This window comes from Lutra lutra, chromosome 11 (genome assembly GCF_902655055.1).
Source record: "Lutra lutra chromosome 11, mLutLut1.2, whole genome shotgun sequence".
Classification (NCBI taxonomy): domain Eukaryota; kingdom Metazoa; phylum Chordata; class Mammalia; order Carnivora; family Mustelidae; genus Lutra; species Lutra lutra.
Window position 1 is genome coordinate 9,313,977 of NC_062288.1, and position 17,475 is coordinate 9,331,451.

A 17,475-nucleotide genomic window follows, 5' to 3' on the forward strand; every position below is an offset into this window, starting at 1 on the left:
CTCAACGACCAGTTTCACCGGCCGGTCTTCAGTCCTTCAGAACTTCCTGTCCTTAGTATTTTATTTTCCAGGCGCTTATCTAGTATCATTTTATTAATTAGTCATCTATTTAATTATTGTCTACATTCAGTAGCCACGCCACAGAGCTTTTAAACATGCGAAGACCTTTTTAAGAGCTTTGTTTTGTTTTTCTGCCGTTGTTAATAACAAAGTGGTAAACAGTTCGCAGTAAGATATTTTGTTATCAGGGAGGCCCATGTCCACTACAATTTGTTGCTCGCGGAGTGAACATTTTGAGAAATTTGCCTCACCTCCAGAAAGAGTGCTCTCCATTTCCTGACAGTGCTTCTGACTTGTAGTTCAGAAGTTCAGCCACCAGAGGGCAGTGCCGAAGCATAGTCAGGTTCATGAACGTGATGTGGGAAAAGCCAATGGAATTCTTCGCTCCCGGGTCTGGAAGAACAGTTTTTAGCGTAGCAACCAAGTCGATCCTCTACAAAAAGAGACTATAACCAAATAATTAGTGAGCACCAATAAGTATTCATGCTATCAAAAGTAAAGTGTATAAAGAAAATGAATACATTTCTAGAAACCGTCTATTTGATTCAGAATTTTTGGTTTAAAACATTATTTCTCAGTCATGAAGTAGTTCCTATGAGTGAACCCTCCTGAGGGTGACTGTAATCTCTGGACTGACTGTGTAAAACAACTATGTGAGGAGGGAAAAGAAAATGGACAGATTCCGGAGGAGAACGGATCCTCAAGAGAAGAGAAGGCACTTGCTGAATTTCCCATTTTTTACTTCTACACTGAGTGCAGCTCCAGTGCACGCATGTGGTTAGCGGAAGCTCAGATAATCCTAAATCTCATTTTACTGTCTGGAAGAAGCAGAGGACAGAAGTACCAGGGAACCTGGAAAATGAAGGGGAAGTAGCCAGTGGAGGTTTAACTTCTAGCTAAGCCCTCCACGACGCTTGCACAAGGCGACTTTCAGCAGCTGATGCTGGACACTGGGGCTTCCCCCTGCTTCCCGACCACTTGTCGGTGCCCCTCCTCTCTGTGCCTGGAGAGACCGGAGCCCTGCGCCTGCCTGATTCTAATCCCGACACTGTCTGTAATGCCTTGAACTTGTTTATTAACCTCCCTGAGCTTTAGTTCTTCCAGATAATAACGGAAACTGCCTTCTCCCAGGGTTATTTTTAAGGATGAACAGAGATAATTTGTGTAAAGTGCCTGGAACGTAGGAGTTGAATAAGTGGTTAGTTTGCCCCCCAATTCTCTTTGTGGTTTATATAGAGTCTTGTGACTAATTCTCTGATTCTGAGGTAAATTCTAGTGGCAAACCTCCAAGTCAGCTTGAGACTCTGGTCCTGAACGTTTGTAAAAGGCTCTGAGCCCACTTCTCGGAAGGTGGTTTTTGTTTCTTGGCTTTTTTCACTTCTCACAAGCTTTGATCTGTCCCCCTTTTTAGATCCAGGTTGGAAGGATTATATGTCACATTTTGGCAGTGAGCACCGCCTTGCTAGGCTCCCCGGAAGAAGCCCGAGGTGGCTGCAGCCTGTAACTCACTGAGTCATCAACTTGCCAAGAATATTTCAGAATTACTTGCCCATCTCCAACGGCGGCCTTTCTGACACTAGACATCCAGTCTTCATTAATTCTTGTTTCCCATGGCCTCCTATTTTTTCCTCAGTGGTTACATTTACATGATTTGGGGTGACCGTGTGCACCAGTTATGCAAAGTCCTACAATCCCAGTCGTAGAGTCATCCTTGAAACTTTCCTGACTCTTGCCATCCAGTCAGTGCTCACACGAGAGGCCTGTGGCCTAACCAGTCTTTGCTCATCTGCCCTTCCCCCACCTGGATCCTGCGAGCCTTCGACCTGGTTTCCCTGCTTCCATTCATGCGCCTTGGAATGCCGTTCTCCTCCAAACCCGAGTCAAACTTTTAAATATGTTTATCAATTTATATTATCATCCTTCACTTCATCTTCTCTTAGAGCTTCTTGCTGTAGCTTGAAAATAACCTGATCTGCTTACAGGCCCTCTGATTACTTGTCTGATGTCACTTCTAATGCTCATTGTTTCAGTCACTGTGGTCCTGGCTTTCTTCCTGTCCTCCACACATTTCGAGCTCCTTCATCCAATCTATTATGCTTATCGTTTCCTGTGCTTAAATGTTCTTTCTTTGCTTGTCTGCCTGCCTTTTATTACTCCTCCTTTGATTCTATTACTGTCTCCTCTAAAAGGGTCCCTTCCTGGCTGAAGCAGTCCTCACCCAGACTCAGATGCCCCCCGTCCCACTGCACTGTTTCGTTTCCTTCATAATACTTATCACCATCAGAAAGGGCCTTTTAAAAAAATGTAATTTTTATCCTTTATCTATAGCAATGCCATTCAGGTCAGATGGAGAGTTTATTGGAGAAAAACAGAGAAGTAGTAGAACATACACAATCTCTCTAATGCACATTGTTACTTGTTAGAGCTTATGTCAGGTGTAGGTGGTCTGCATGTTCCATGGCCAAGGCTCCAGTGAAGAAGGACAGTCCCTGGGGCACCTGGTGGCTCAGTGGGTTTAGCCTCTGCCTTCAGCTCAGGTCATGATCTCAGGGTCCTGGATCGAGCCCTGCATCAGGCTCTCTGCTCTCAGAGGGAAGCCTGCTTCCCCCTCTATCTCTGCCTGCCTCTCTGCCTACTTGTGATCTCTCTCTCTCTCTCTCTCTCTGCCAAATAAATAAATAAAATCTTTTAAAAAAAAAAAAAAAGACAGTCCCCCAGGATGTTCTGTATATTGATGGTGTGCATTTTGGGAGGAGGAGGAGGGCCAAAAAGCATCCATGAAACTACACACAAGTTCCCTGGTTGGGGAAGTAACCTTAGAAAGGAGGATACTCTAGAATATGGCAACTTGTAATTAGCCTGGTAAACTATAATTAGCCTGTTAAACTAACTCAGTTCTCCTTTCCAAGCTCTTTGCTGTGCTGCCAAAAGTGGGGAGGACATAAGCATCCAGGGCCATCCCTTTTGTCTCCTCACTAAAATATAACCATCACAGAGGCAGTTGTCTGTTTCATTTGCCACTAAAATAGTACCGGGCACACAGAAAAGTAAGCAGGATATTTGCTGAACAAATTAAAAAAAAATGGCATGCGTACCAATGAAGTAAATGACTTGAAGGAACTGAAATAGAGAGGGAAAGGCCATACTTGAAATTGTGTCTTGGTGGTGGATGGGGTACTGCTGGGTAGATGGGTGTCTAAATTTATTGAAGCATAAGGGACAGTAGAAGCTACAGGTGAAATAACTCCAACTGTTAAGAGCTGGGGAGAGGATAGGAGTTAAGGGTTTTTCCGTTGCTTTTATTTATTTATTAAGATTTTATTTATTTAGTTGACAGAGAGAGAGATCACAATTAGACAAAGAAGCAGGTAGAGACAGAGGGGGAAGCAGGCTCCCTGCTGAGCAGGGAGCCCAATACAGGGCTTGATCCCAGGACCCTGAGACCATGACCTGAGCCAAAGGCAGTGGCTTAACCCACTGAGCCACCGAGGCGCCCCTCCGTTGCTTTTAAATGCATATCTGTGACAACTTCATTTACAGAGTTCTATCAGCTTGACGTGTGCTGTCTCTTAAATCAGTGGTATGTTCTTTGGTATTGGACCCAAATTTCATTTTTTTTTTTTGAGGGTATCAGTTGAGGATTCTCTGGGAGACTTGTTCCAACTGCCTTTTTTTCACTCTCATATTGTTTTGTTCCTCACAAACCAAGATCACAATCTGTCCTGGATTGTGTTTGGCAACGAGAGTGATAATGAGGTCATTTCCACTATTATAGGGTCAAGGTTAGTAATGCTTACTGCATCCTAATCGATTTTTGGAATGCTACTAAATTACTAAAATAAGGGACAAAAATAAAGGAAAAGTATGTAATGAGCTAAATCCTGAGAAGTATGACTAATATTACAATGTAAAGTACTCACCAAGCACTCAATCGAATTCGTCTCTTGAGGATTTCTCATCAGAAGAAACTTTCCTTGGGTTTAAGTCAGCATTCTAGTTTTATTTATTTCATAAATATAAATCCTTGAGATAGATATCATTGACTGTAAGAGTAAGAAGATTTATTTTTGTAATGTCAATAAAAACCATGAAGTAGGCAAAACAAAATTTTTAGTTGTCTCTACCATGACCCATACTTGGAATCATTTTTCTCTACCAATGCAGTATCTGTTTTTCAAGGCTCTTAGGGACTAAAGAATGACACATAATGGAGAAATTACACAAATTAGTTGACTCTATTTCCACAAGTCAAGGAATCTGTTGCAATAATTTTAAGGCAATTTTCTTTAACGATTAGTTTAAAACAATCTTAAACTCTGAAATTTTATACTCTTGGCTACTTTTCCCCTAAATATTCTGTTCAACAATTTTCCCCACTTTCATTCCACTTTCTTCCTGTTTGTTCTTGGGCTATTATTTCCTCCTCCCTCTGATCACCTCTTAACCACTAGTCAAACTCCTCCGTCAACGCTTTCATGCTTTACACTTTGTTTAAACCTCGTCTAATCACATAGCTTCAGCTTTCACTTAACCACAGACTTCAAGCCAAACTTGGAATAACCTTTGCTAATTGCCACTTGGAAAACTGGACATGTCCATTTAACTGTCCTACAAATTCTTCCCACTCCGTTCTGTCCCCACCACCAAGCCTTTTGTTTCCTTGATTTCAGTGTATGACAAACATCACCCACCTTCCCATGTGTAAGCAAGAGTATTCATGTACCACCACTTTCCATTTCCAGTCACTCAGCTTCCTATTACGTATTTACTGAAAGTCTTCCCTGTCTTCTCATTCCTCGGCATCTCCAGTCAACCAGAATAGCTGTCACCTCCTGTGTGGTCCCTCTGAAGCTCATCAGTCACCCCACTTGCACAGCAGCTGGGAAGCCGCAGTCTTGAACCATCAGGTCTCTTGAGGATTTACCTCCAGGCCCTTCTGGGTTAGACCTCTTCACTGCTAATAAGGCTCTAAGTCGATTATACTGAAATAGGGAGTCTATTAGGAAGAGCTCAAATGATGCTAATAAGTATTTCCTATAAATAAAGAATGTGTTAGAATTGGGGAATAAAAACCACAGAAGGGAAAGGTAGGAACCTGACCTTCAGAAGAACAGGTAGACAAGCAAGGTTGGGGTGCCCGGGGTTTCGATTTCAGCTCCAACCTTGATTTGACTGTGGGCGAGATACTCCCATGATTTTAGCTTCAGTTTCCTTACCTGTAAAGTGAAGAGAATATCTCATTTATCTCTCAAAGGGGCATTTTGACAGTCAAAAAATGTTGTATATCAAGTTTCCACTTGGAAATTTGCACATGGTACATTCTCATCGAATTGAATATCCTTAATACTTAGGAGTGTATGACTTAAATGCTTTAAATAACAGTTTAAGGGAATAATAATAGAGATATCATATAGAAATACACAGTTTCTGCCAAAGAGTAGTGCTGACAGGCATTCTTGAAAGCCCCAGGATATCTAGAATGGAGGGATTATAGGCAGGTAAACTTTAGACAAAACAGGATCACACAAAATGTTGTCTGACTCTTCAACTTCTAAAGAAAGATTTTGTTGCACGGAGCAAGAAAAGAAGGTTTATCGATTTTTATGGTCTTCAAATAAATCAGGCTAGACTCACTTTTCACTTCTGCCTAGCAACTTTCAGATTGGAAAGCATTTTTCCAGCCACTACCAAATTGGAGGAAATACAGATGAATAAACCGTCTCTCCAGGTGCCACTCCTGGACCAACCGAGTAACCTAGATGTGGGCTAGGTGACGAGGGTGAAGATAATTGGAAACTGCCATTTGTGTCTGCTACACAACAAGAAAGACTTTAACATGGTTTGGGGTTGTCGAGATCTTTTAGGGCAGCATTCCACTTGCTGAAGAGGAAACCCAAGCTGAGAACGGCTGAGTTGGACAGTTACACAGCTACTGAGTGGCAGAGCCAGGCCTGGAGCCCAGATCCGAGTCCAAAACTCTTTTTCTGCTGCCCCACAGCTGCTGCTTTACAGTATTGAGGTTTTGGAATTTTACTCATTCAAATGCAAATGTTTTGTGTGCTTCTTTAGTAGGACATTTTTTTTTTTTGGTCTTATTTTACTAACTAGGGTTTGCTGTATTGAGCCAATGAGTGCAGATATGGAGGTGTTAAAATCATCCACCTCTTCTAAAGCCTTATTATTTTCCCTTTGTTTCTCTTTACAACATGGAACACATGCTTCCTTTCTTCCTTACAGCCTGAATTGAAGGCGGCAGTACATGCGACTTGACTGACTTGTTCTACCGGATGACACAGTAGTGAGATGAGATTAGTGAAATCAGTGTAGCCCACGGGAAAGTCCTGCCCATCCCCACTCCAAACCCTCCTGTGGGAATTCTTCCAGGGGACTTGTTGAGGGAAGGCGTTGCTATGAGACAGTGCTGCAGCTGGGCTCTGTGGGGGGTCTGGGTGGTCTCCTAAAAGCGAGCAGTATCTGCACTTTGAGAAGATTAGAGGTATTATGTGCCACCAGTATGACACCACTGGCATAAGTCATTACCGACATATACTATAAAAAAGCCTCTCATTCATTCATCCATTATTTATTGAAACCATATTATATGCCAGATATGCTGCTGGGTTCTGGGGATATACTGTCCTTACCCTTGAGGGAATCAATTGCTAGAGAGGGCAAAGAAAGAACACAAAAGACTGCCTCTACCAAGGGCAAGAGAAAAGAGAGGAAGGAGGACACAGGCTGATGGTCGGTAAGTCCCATTGTGGCTGTACAGACAAGGGAACATGTACCTGTAATACAACGTGATGGGTGCCATGGGAGGGGTGAGATGAAGTTCAGATGTTAACACGCCTGAATGGCATCTAACCCCATCTTCCAAGGTCAGTGAAGTGTTTTTGGAAGATATGATATTTAAGCACAGGCCTAAAGAATGAGAGGTCGTATAGGAAAAGAAGTACACAGAGGATGTTCTTGGAAGAGGGATTGTTGTGTAAAAGGCTCTGAGGCATCATGAATCTTGGAACACAGGGACGTACAGGTAGTACAGTAGTACTAGTAGGAGTACTAGTACTAGTAGTGCTGGGAGTACTAGTAGTACTGTAGGTCTGGAGCACAAGTGAACAAGGGTAGGCCCAGCGAAGGAAAGGCGTGAGAAGATAGAGTAGTAGTTTGAAGGGCCTTGAAGGCCAGGCAGTCGCTCTTCTGGTCTTTGCCCCAGGACTTTGAATGGGATCATTGCACGTCTGGGAGAGCAGTGTTACACCATGTGACCCCATATCCCTGGCGTGGTCTTTGGGGTTTGTGGTACGGAAACAATACAAAACAAAGAGTACAGGTGAGCTCAGAGGATGGGGTATGTACACGGACACCCAGAAAGAAGATGTTGAGTGGGGGAGCCTAGTTCTCTGAGTCTCACCCTGCATCTCAGAGGTAGAGCAAGTGGATAACAGAGGTAGGACTAGCCTCAGCTGATGGAAAGAGATTCGAAGTAACAAGAGGTGAAGCCCGTTAGACATGCATTTGCCTTTCCCGTGGAATAGTCTAGGGTTGCTGTGGCAGCTTGGCCATGCCCACCTGCAGCCCACCTCCTTTGTTTCTGAAGCATCGCTCTCCGTGTGGTGTCCATGCTGTGGCTCCTGAAGCTAGAACTACCACACTTGCTTGTGGGAAGTTGAGCTCAGCAACCAGCAGTCCTTTCCTTAAGGGCTAGTGCTTTCTCCTATTTCTCCCCAGGTCAGTCAAGCTCTTTGATCTTGGAGCACATAGTTCTTGTTGTGCTTCTTATTGGATTCCTCAGCCTTGCTTCCTGGCGCTCTGTTTGATGGAAATTTCTACCACTACCTTCATTAAGTAACTGTTGTGTACTTAGCAGTTGCTTACTATTATTTCCGGGGCTATTATAAATTTTGGTCTTTTAAAAAATTATTTTTTAACTTTTTATTTTTAAATAATTTTAGAGTTCAAAAAGGTTGTGAAAATACTACAGTTTCCATATACTCTTCTCCCAGCTTCCTCAAACGTCAGTGTCATGCATAACTGTAGTATAATGATCAAAATCAAGAACTTAAATCAGCAGAATACTATTAATATTTCTATACATCGTATTCAAATTTCAGAGTCCCACTAATGTTCTTTTTTAAAAAAAATATTTAGGAAGTTTTATTTATTTGAAAGAGAGAGAAAGCACAAGCAGAGAAGTAGACTCCCCGCTGAGCAAGGAGCCTGATGCAGGGCTCGATCCCAGGACCCCAGCTGGGATCAGGACCTGAGCAGAAGGCAGAGATTCTGCCTTCTGACTAAGGCAGAAGTTCTGCCAACTGATTAAGCTACGCAGCGTCCCCTCACCCCCACTAATGTTCTTCTTGGTTCAAGATCCAGCCTGAACCACAAGCTGCATTTAGTTGTCATGTTCCCACAACATCACTTTTGTGCTTTCAAACTACATTGCGTCAGAAGAGATATGGTAATCTATCCCCCCACCATACCAGTGATTTTAACTTCGGTCTTTTGGTAGGGTAATGTCTTCCAGGTTTCTCCACTGTAAAGTCATGATTTTCCCTCTGCAATTATTAAGTATCTTCTGGGGAGATAAACTGAACAATGCAAATATCTTTTTTCTCATCATACTCACCTCCCCCACTGATTTTAGCCCTTATTGATGACTTCTGCCTAAAGCAATTACCACTGTGCATTTGTCAAATGGTGATTTTTGTTTTCAACTTTCCAAAAGCCATATGGATACACAATCTGCAGGGGGGACTTGAGCATATCTGGGAATTAACGCTCCTCAAACCATTAAACCATTAGGTGGTCCCTGATGCTTTATCCGCTACAGACCATTCCCTGGCTGTCATATGAAAGCATGTCACTGGGAATAATACCTGACCTTCTGTTTTTCCTCTTCTTTCTCTTTTGAATCTAGATACTTGCCTTTATTTCTGTAGTAAATTTGCATTGACTTTCCAGGCTTTGCATCTTTCCAGCTCAGTACTCCATTGTCTCTCTTTGGTTTATTAAACTTGACCTCCTTCTTGACTTTTTACTTTTCTGTCCTCTGAATTTGGAGTTCATGATAGCCTTCAGCATGCATTCCCTCTTCTAGGTCAAGCTCTGCAAATCCCCACACATTTACTGAGGCGTTCCCTAATGCTTTCCCTCTGGAGGAGCGAGAGCCAACATTGAACAGATTGTTTAACTACTTGGGAATTTTGTGGACATGTCAAATTGGATAAGTAATAATTCTATCATTAAAAAGCTATGCTATAGTTCATTGATTATCATCAAGAAGGACAATAGAGAATTAGGGAAAAGGGTAATAGAAGCAAGTCCTATTAAGGAGTGTATCAAAATCTCCTTGGAGAGCTGGGCAAAAAAATTTTTTTTATGTTTATCAAAAGAGTGTATGAATCCAAAAAAAAAGTTGAGAAGCAGCGTCTTAGCCCAAACTAAGCTATTTTCAAAATTTAGACATGAGTAAAAATAAGAAATAGGATTGGAGTTAGGGAGTCGAGCTAGTCTCAGCGATGGCATAGAGGAAAAGAAAGAAACTGACGATCACAGTACTTTGAAAAGTTGAGTCCTTCCTATGCTCCGGGCACCACACTGGGTTCTTAGCAAAAACTAACTCCTTTGATTTCCACAACAGACCTGTAAATTAACAACAGTTTATGTCCTCATTTTTAGATCATTGATGTACAATGGTGAAGTGACCAAGAGGCACTCGGGCAGTAAGTGGGAGAGCCAGTGCACCACCCCAGACCTTCTGCTCAGAGGCCACATCTAGATCATTACCAACCACTCCAGGCCAGGTGTGAAATCAGAGTGGGGTTTTCCCTGACACGTGGGCTGCCTGCCCAGCGTGTACCATGTTGAGAAATGTAAGTGATGGGCTTCCTTTGTCTGTACTGGTGGGGTGGAATTGAAGACCCCCTGTTGGCACTCCAAGCAGGCAGTGGTTACAAGGGTGTTCATACCGATGCCCTGCACTGGTACACTTGTGGTAGAAATGCTGCTCAATGTTAGCACGACTTTGTCACCATGGGAACCCTCTGCTTCTTACCCATGACCCACCTTAGCTTCCATGGCAGTGGAGGTATCACAAGGAGGCCACTTGGCCTCATGCTCGTCAGATAAGAGAATCTGCTATTACCTGTAGGATCCCAGTCACACACATAAATTCACTCCGAGCATGAAGGAAATTGAGTAACTTATGAACAGAGTGAGAAGGAATCACACAGCTAGAAAGGGCAAAAAAGGAACAAAAAAAGGCTGACGCTATCAAGGGGAAGAGAGAAGAGGAGGGACCAAGGCTGATAATTAGTAAGTACCAATATGGCCATAGTTTTTGTTTAAAATATTGAAATATTTCCAACTGGTTGATGGATGGTCACTGCTCCAAGGCCACCCTCTTCTCAATGCCCTGTCAATGCAGCCACTTTTTTATTCCTTCCAGCAAAAGAAAGTTCATGTCTGTTTAGTTTCTTTTTTTAAAGATTTTTTATTTATTTATTTGACAGAGAGAGATCACAAGTAGATGGAGAGGCAGGCAGAGAGAGAGAGAGAAGGAAGCAGGATCTCTGCCGAGCAGAGAACCCGATGCGGGACTCCATCCCAGGACCCTGAAATCATGACCTGAGCCGAAGGCAGCGGCTTAACCCACTGAGCCACCCAGGCGCCCTCTTTAGTTTTATTGATTGATGTCTATACCCTATACATAATATTAAATATTTTATGTATTAGCCCTTAAGAAAACGAATAGTGAAAATGTGGCACAACTACAGATCTGCCTCTCATTGCTTTAGCCCAGAGAGGAATTTCCATGGGGCGCTATCTGTCTTTAGAAGGAAATACTGTTCTGATTTGCCTGTTTTGTCATTTAGCTCTGATAAGGATGATTCTGGTTTCACTTTCCTTCCTAGGTACAAACACCCAACAGAGAACTTTCAATTCAAATTCCCCTGAGCCATTCAACAGGGCCTTCTCTTCAGGAACTTCATCCTCTCCGGGTGAGAAGCACTCAACAGCCCTGGGCCTCCTTCTTCAGAGCGATGTCAAAATATCCTGGTATTTATCCAGTGGCAGAGGAGGGAGAGGCTCACACATTCTTGGGCTCTGTGTGGCTCCTTTTCTCATATTAACAGTTTGCACACAAAAACACAGTTCACCACAAAACTAATCAAAAAGGCATTCCAGTCAGTACATGCATCTCGCAAAGGACATTAAATGATAGGTTCAAAACTCGGACCAATGCCTGTCTAGAGTCTCTTCTTCCAATCCCCAATTTCTTTGTACCCTAGAGCTGCTCTCCTGTGACAAACTCCATCAGGCCCTGAAGCCTCCTCAAATCCCCCCCACTTCCTCTTCTTATGTCAGTGCTTTATTTTATAGAACAATAGCCTCTCATAGTTCCTCCTTCCTCTCAGGTCTACTCTCTCCTCATTTCTCCCTTTTCTGGTGATTTGTCATTAAAAAAGATACACAAGTTGTGTGGTGGAGGAACTATATTAAAATGAAGAACACACAGGTACAGAAATCTGGCTCTGTCTGGTCTTACAGAAAGGGATGTACTGATAGTGTTGGTCTTTATGGGTCCATTTTGTTTTGAGAAGATTCAGGAAGTTTTCAAAAAGCCAAAACTTTAAGAGTGTCAGTTTTTATGCATTTAAGAAGCTTAGAGTTGACTGTCCTCAATTATTATTGCCTCAGATATGTTGGTGGCGTGTAGTTACTAGGAGGGGCCATTCAAAAGGGAGGAGGCACATCTGGTGTAATTAAGTCAGTCATCTAAGCAAACCTACTTCCTGTGAGTAACACAAATTAACTGTAGTGTTGGTTAGGGAATTAAGGTGATAAGGAAATGGACTTGGGGCCTCAGACCCAACCTAGAACTTTTGCAGCCTGTGCCTTTAGCCTGGGTGACTTACCATTCTGGTTTCAGCAAGACCTGGATCCTTCCTCATGCTCCCTTTCTTGTATGCGTCTTCCGCTGGAATCACCCATACAATAGTTTAAACTCTTCAACGAAATTTAAAAAAGAAAATCACCCATAACCTTAGCTCACTAAAAAAAATGTGTTAACTTTTCAGTGTACCACTTTGGTGTTTGTCCATAACCATATAAAGGATGTAACCAGAACCTTCAAAAATTATCTCAAATATGTTTCATGGTATTACATTGTATTTCAAATTACCATTTTTATTGCTAAATATGTCATTGAGTTGTTATGTCCTAATTTCCTTTATCATTTCCTTATTGTTAGGTACTTGGTTTGTTTTTATTATTTTATAGTTACAGTCTTGCAATTAATACTTACAAGGACCTAGCTTTTTTCCCCTTCCTACTATTTCCTAAAGATAAATTTCTAGACACTAGAATACTGGCCCAAATTATATGACTATTTTCATAACCACTTAACTTTCCATTAGGTACCAATCTATACTACTTGCTTTATATATGCATTCTACTTGTGTATGTTACCAAATCTTCTTTTGCATTTTTATTTTTTTTTTAAGATTTTATTTATTTATTTGACAGACAGAGATCACAAGTAGGCAGAGAGGCAGGCGGGGCAGGGGGAGCAGGCTCCCTGCTGAGCAGAGAGCCTGATGTGGGGCTCAATCCCAGGACCATGAGATCATGACGAGCTGAAGGCAGAGGCTTAACCCACTGAGCCATCCAGGCACCCCTCACATTTTTATTTTAACCTTACTTTTGCTTACAAAGATTTTACATTTTTATTTAATTTTTATTTAATTGAATCTGTTTTTTTATTTAAATTCAATTAGCCAACATATAGTACATCATTAGTTTTTGATATAATGTTTCATTAGTTGAAACAAATGTTTCATTTGATATAGTGATTCATTAGTTGCATGTAAGAATCTGGCTTTTTTTCTATCTTATATTGCTCCAATTCTTAGAATGTTATTATCACTTCAAGTTCTAAGAAATCTTGCCTTCCTACTAACTCACCTATGTTTTCCCTGATATTTAGTTCTTTGATGTATTTGGAGATTATTTGAATATTTTTTCAAACGCTATCTAATTTTAGCCCAATATCATTAAGTTTTTGCTTTTCCCACTCATGGTCCAGCAATGTTTCAATAATCCCATGCTAACCCAGGTCAGGTTCTGGGCTCCCTCTGGTTTTCCACTTACACGTTTTCTTTTCCTCATCTGTATTTCTTTATGTTAAGCATGAAATGTTATATAGTATGTTTTGATATCTGGCACAGATACGTATTTCTTGTTATAATTTTTCTCAAAATATTCTTCTCTTCTACCCTGTCAGTCGTCACTCCCATGCCACGTGGGCAATTTCTTCTTTTATCACACCCTGAGCCAAGCCAGCACTGTGGTTATCCCACCTCTACCTGCAAATCCCACTGAGCCTGGCATTCTTTCCCCTTACCCTCTGTTTTATTCCAAGTAACACTGACCTTTAGTCATTGGGAGTATTATCCTAGTTTCTCAGTTTGGCTGAGCAAAACCATCAATCATTCTATAATAGGACCATCAACATTTCACTTTTCTCTCTTTCTTGTCTTTCCACCAAAGCTGTGTTGCAAATCCCCAAATCTAAAGGAACACATCTGTCCTTGGTTTCTCCTCCTCAGCTGCCTAGGTTGAAATCAAGTAATTGCTGAATGACATTTAAGACAAATCGCTATTATTGACTGTTTAGGATTTGTGTAGGTGATAGAAGATTGGAGTTGGCAGATATAGGTGAAGCTTTGACCAAAGAAAACATGGTGCATTCTTAAATCTACAACTTTCTTTTAGGCAATGTTAAAAATTCTAGATCCAATTATTAGAGGCATATCAGTCTAGACTAGAAGATTGCAGAGGTACAGGCATGTAAGAACAAATTTCCTTTTTGAAAGTGGTATTAGTTAACATAGGAAACTACACAAGGAAAAATAGAGAGAGTGAGGGAGAAAGAATGGGACAAAGATAGAGACTTGAGGATTCTTATCTCCAAAAAACCAATCTGCTAACGTTTTTACAGTTTTTTTTTTTTCAAGCTTGACAAAAACCCTTCACAGAAGTAATGACTCCAACTTGCAGAAGAGGGAGCTAAAGTTCAGAGAAGTTGAGTGAACTCAAGGAAATCGTCCTACTGGTGGAATCAGGATCCCAACTCAGATCTGGGTGTCATGAAACCCTGTTCTTTAACAGCTCTCACCTGCCTTTCTGGTATTTGTCCAAGCATGTAGGAAATACCAACTAAAATACTACTCTAGCTGTGGAAATTAATATCTTGTTGAATGAATGTATGCTGTTGCTCCTTCCTCTTGTCTGATCCCCAAATCCATGAATCCACCAACTTACCTACAACCTACCAGCCTGTGAACATCATATCGGCACTGCAAACTCAACAAACTTGCCCCAGACTGCTCCTCCTGGTCCAGGGTTGGCTATCTCAGAGAATGTTCCATGATCGGCCTGATCATTAGGAGTCAGAAAACAGGAAGTCAGCTCTTCCTCTCAGTGCCCTGCTGCCACCGCCATGGTCCTCTGGACTCCGCACATTGCCTCTTACCTTCCTCCTGTCCATTCTCTTCAAAAGGCTTGTTGTATCTGTTGTGTAAAACAATGGAATGGCTTTCTAGTGGGAAAGGATGGCATAAAATTCAAAATCCTTCCTCAGCATACACAACCCAGCATGATCCGGCCCCTCCCTGCCCCCGCAGCCCCATCTCCCACACTCTTGGCTCTGTGCATATCTGTCACAGACAGCCTTTCTACACTGCCCCAAAGCCACCATATTTCTTCCAGTCTCAGGTTCAGGGCATTTGAATAATTAATGATTCCCCACCCGATTTCGTTTTCCCCGTGGTTCTTAGTGTCTTCTAAGCTATTTTATAACTCACTTATGGTATCGTTGCTTATTGTCTGTCTCCCTACACTGGAATATAAGTTCCCCTGAGACAGAGGCTATCATTCATTTCATTCACTAGAACCCTGAGCAATGCCTGGGTCCTACCGCTTAACAAACAGCTGTTGAATAAATTATTTCATTCACTTTTATTTATGTCACTTAGATGAATAAAAAATCTAGCCACCCGATTTCTGGATCGTGTGTATTACCTACAAGACAAAAGGGCCCATGTTGGGTGAGAGAACGGAGGTCAGCAGCTGTCAGACTCATGAGCAGTGCAGCTTGATAGGGACTAAATCAAAAGCCTGCCTTTGGGTCCAAAAGGTAAGTGAAAAACAGGATTATGGTATGAAATGACGTAAAAGATGGGATTATGAAAAGTACTTTAGGTTTTGTTTGACGGTTGTTGTTGGTTTTCCTATTTTGTTCTCGTTAGCATCTGTATTGGTTTGGTACATTCGTTATAATCTGTGAATCAGTGTTGAAAAGTCATTATCGGGGCGCCTGGGTGACTCAGTGGTTAAAGCCTCTGCCTTCGGCTCAGGTCATGATCTCAGGGTCCTGGGATCGAGTCCCGCATCGGGCTCTCTGCTCAGCAGGGAGCCTGCCTGCCTCCTCCTGTCTCTCTCTGCCTGCCTCTCTGCCTACTTGCGATCTGTCAAATAAATTAAAAAAAAAATCTAAAAAAAAAAAAGAAAAGTCATTATTAACTGACATCCATAGTTGATGTCACTGTCTGTGTGCGTGATGATGTCATGTATCCACCATCATAGTACGCACAGAGTAGTTTCACTGCCCTAAAATCTCCTCGTGCTTCACCGATTCCACCCTCTCCCCACAGCTCCCAGCTGCTGGCACCCACAGATCTTTTTACTCTTTCTCGAGAATGTCTTTTCTAGAGTGGCATGTAGTTGGAATCATATAGTATGGAGTCCTTTCAGACTGGCATCCCAGTATTTCCGGATAAACTAATACTGTTCAGGGAAAAAAGCAGTGAAGATGATAGAAGTATTCAAAATCCTTTGAGGAAATGCTGAAGGTACTAGGGGCATTTTAACTGAAAAGGAGAGAATTCGGATACTCTGATGAGCATCTTCAATAATGCCAAAGGCAGTCACAGGGAAGAGGGCTAATCTTGTTCTGTAGGACCAAGAGAAATAGACCTAGGAGAAATGGGTCAAAGCAGCATTGGATTCCCCTGTTTTATTGTAGACATTTCCCTAAGTCTTAGCATCAGGGAGCATGAGAGTGGCCATCTGACAATTTAGTCTCAAAATACCCCATCCTTGATAAATCCTTAAATATACCCCAAATGAACTTTATTCTAAAACTAATCAATCAAGAAATCTGAGTAGAAACTTTCTGAAACCATCTTAAAATTGAGTCCAATAAATCGAGTCCTGTGCAGTCTATTTGCCAAATGTTACAGGATACCCTTGAAAGTGATTAAGGTTGATTTTTTTTAAGTTGATGTTTTAAAACCCGTAAATAAGAACACCCACTATTGCATGGGTTGCGTGTGATCTTACCTGGGAAAAGGCAGACGTTGTTTTTCTTTGGTGCTTATGTGTTTTGGCATCCAATGCATCGTCTGTGTCCTCTTGCCCTCACTTCAGACTTCTTCCCATGGCTTTCATCTGAAGCACCCTTGGGTGGCCCCCAGGGCTTGTTACTGAGCGATAAGAGAACCCAAGCACTTTCCCTTTGGAGGCCAGAGGTGCCCATCGGGCACATGCCATCTCACACAGCAGCACGTTCACAGCCAAGTGAGTCACTTCTTCAGCTGACTTGGGAGCCGAGTTGACTCTTGGCCCAGGGCCCAGCGGTTACAACTCCTGACAAAGATTGTCGGTTCTTTTTTGAGATGAAGTTGCTTAGGGCCTTAATTTTATGCTGGTTTTATGAATCTCCCTTCATTTTTGGAGACCTAAGTTATCTGGTATTTTCCCTAACTGATATTCTTAAACTCATCTTAGTGTGTTGCCCTTCTCTGCGTTTCCCTATTATGTTTATAGAAACAGACATCCAAGGAACAAAAACAAAAAGAGAAAAAAAAAAGACCTTACAGTCCTGTGGATGAATGTTCTAGTTTGAAGATTCCCAGGGCATTTTCTAATGCCCAGTATAATCTCGTGGTGAACGAAGTTGGGCTCTGGATAAGAAAATCGTTTTCCATATTTAAGAACAGTGCCCTCGGGACACGCCTCAACTTTATGAACTCTGCCTGGGCTCCTCATATGAGAGTCATAAAGGCAGTTTCGACTCAAACTTGTATTTCTTTTGGCTTCAAGGGAGAACTATATAAACTTTAATTTGGCTGTGCAGGTCAGGAAAGTAAATGTCACTGCAAGCCCCCATTTTAGATCAGACTCCACACTTGACACCCTCTGGCAGAGTGAAATACATAGAAATAAGAAGCCATGCTTATAATGCGATCAGTTTAATTAGATTCTACGTGCTAATAAAATATCAAACATTGACAGCCGCCGTCTTCTGACTTACATCCCCTTAACGTGAATGCATTACAGTGTTACTCT

The 17,475-nt window shown here is 41.9% G+C and overlaps 1 long non-coding RNA gene across 2 annotated transcripts; it reads right to left on the minus strand.

Moving 5' to 3' along the window:
- Positions 1-386: 386 nt before the first annotated feature.
- On the minus strand, positions 387-16,660 carry LOC125081448 (uncharacterized). 2 transcript variants are annotated; one of them, XR_007121687.1, is made up of 4 exons: positions 16,468-16,660; positions 5,161-5,276; positions 3,981-4,103; positions 387-506 (listed from the first exon to the last, which is right to left on the minus strand). It is a non-coding gene; the product is annotated as an uncharacterized LOC125081448 (long non-coding RNA). The 2 variants fall into 2 exon arrangements; XR_007121688.1 differs by having other exon boundaries at positions 4,752-5,276.
- Positions 16,661-17,475: the final 815 nt, after the last annotated feature.